The sequence below is a fragment of the Nematolebias whitei genome, chromosome 5 (assembly GCF_014905685.2).
Source record: "Nematolebias whitei isolate Nwh7 chromosome 5, NemWhi1, whole genome shotgun sequence".
Taxonomy (NCBI): domain Eukaryota; kingdom Metazoa; phylum Chordata; class Actinopteri; order Cyprinodontiformes; family Rivulidae; genus Nematolebias; species Nematolebias whitei.
Window position 1 is genome coordinate 34,966,448 of NC_056502.1, and position 1,627 is coordinate 34,968,074.

At 39.8% G+C, this 1,627-nt stretch overlaps 1 protein-coding gene across 1 annotated transcript in view; it reads right to left on the minus strand.

Moving 5' to 3' along the window:
* The window catches only part of LOC119410390 (vacuolar protein sorting-associated protein 13B), a 59,758-nt gene that overhangs the window by 1,234 nt on the left and 56,897 nt on the right, over window positions 1–1,627 (minus strand). The window lies entirely within an intron of this gene.

Genomic DNA, 1,627 nt, shown 5'->3' on the forward strand with positions numbered 1-1,627 from the left:
CTGACCTACAACATCCAACACCAGGAGAGAGGCAGGTGTCCTCTACACCCCCATCTACAACATCCAACACCAGGCAAGAGACAGGTGTCCTTTACATCCCTACCAACAACATCCAAAAGCAGGAGAGAGACAAGTGTCCCCTACATCCCTATTGTAGATGAACAGATGCTGGGATATATTCATCATTTAACGCGGGTTCCTCATTTTTCTGGACTGAATAAAACGTGCATTGAATTTAAGGAAATGCAAAGTGAGACGTCATTTATATTTGACCCATCAAAATGAATGCGGTCATTTATTTACAGAATCAAATTTAACATCAAACATTTACATTAATTTGGCAAATTATGAAAATAACAATATAAGCAATCAATCAGGAAAAATCATACGGCCATGATTTTTCCGTTGCTGCACCACAGACATTTATAAAACTGTACAACTATGATCTTTTACCCACACGGATGTGAATAAGCACTTTACACAGACATTTCTAAATATCTGGGAGAATTTCTACTTGATAGAAAGTTAAAGATGAAAGAAGTTAAAGGGAGTAAGATTGAATGGGAAGGGAGGAATGTTCACCAGAACCGACACTCTCCATCAGAAGCCCAGCTCTCCTTCGGTACGCTTGGTAGGAAACTTGATCCATTACCTTTCTGAAGATTTATCAGCAGATATGGAATTCCGTTAACGCTACCGGTCCAGCGTCTCCTGATGGGGCTGTAGCTCGTCAGGAGTAGTGGCTAGTGAAAGTTATAATCCCATGGAACTCGGGAGAGCTTTGTTGTCATGTCAGGAACTCCAACAGCACTCCATCAGAACTCAGCAGAACTTGAGTAGACTCTCACCGAACTCTACGCTCTCAGAACTCTTAGAACTCTGACAACTCTCCAACTCTCTAACTCCGTGAGTCTGTGTAGACCAGGAAGTACTGACATTTTAAAGACTCTTTCCCGGTTCACTTTTTGGGATTTTTCATTGGTCAGAAACGACCAGACGGGGTGGGTTTTGTGACGTAAGAGGTTAGAGACAGCGAGAATTGTTATGGGACAGCTCAGAAATGTTCTCACAGACCGAGAGGGTTTTGTTTTGGCGTGTTTCAGGAACAGGTGCAAAACATCTCTATTTACGTCTGAGAGGATTCTAAAACATGACAGTTTTAACATAACAACTTGTTTTTCGTTTGACTGTAACCTTGTAAACGCACACACTTGCTCATTCAAAAGCAGAAATCAGAAAAATGCATAATTACTCTGCAACAGCTTTTAACATGAGAATAAAAATCATTACTCAGTTAATAAAATTGATTAGTTCACTGCAACATCTAAAATGGTTTGAACTAAGACACTTTGATTATCAACATTTGTAAGATAGTAATGATAATAAAAAGAGAGTGTTCTTTTCACTTGAATCTTCAAGAAAGAAAGTCTCAGGATGGGTGAACCTGTATTTATGTATTCAAATACATGAAATGACAGTTCCTGTCCCACAAGGTTCTAAAGGTCAAGAGTTTTGACCTTAGACTTAGTTTCGACGTAGGCCTAGTCCACTACACTATGAACAACATACAACACCAGGAGATGGAAAGCTACTGGTATTGTTTATTCCTCATCTGCATGTCCCCAAA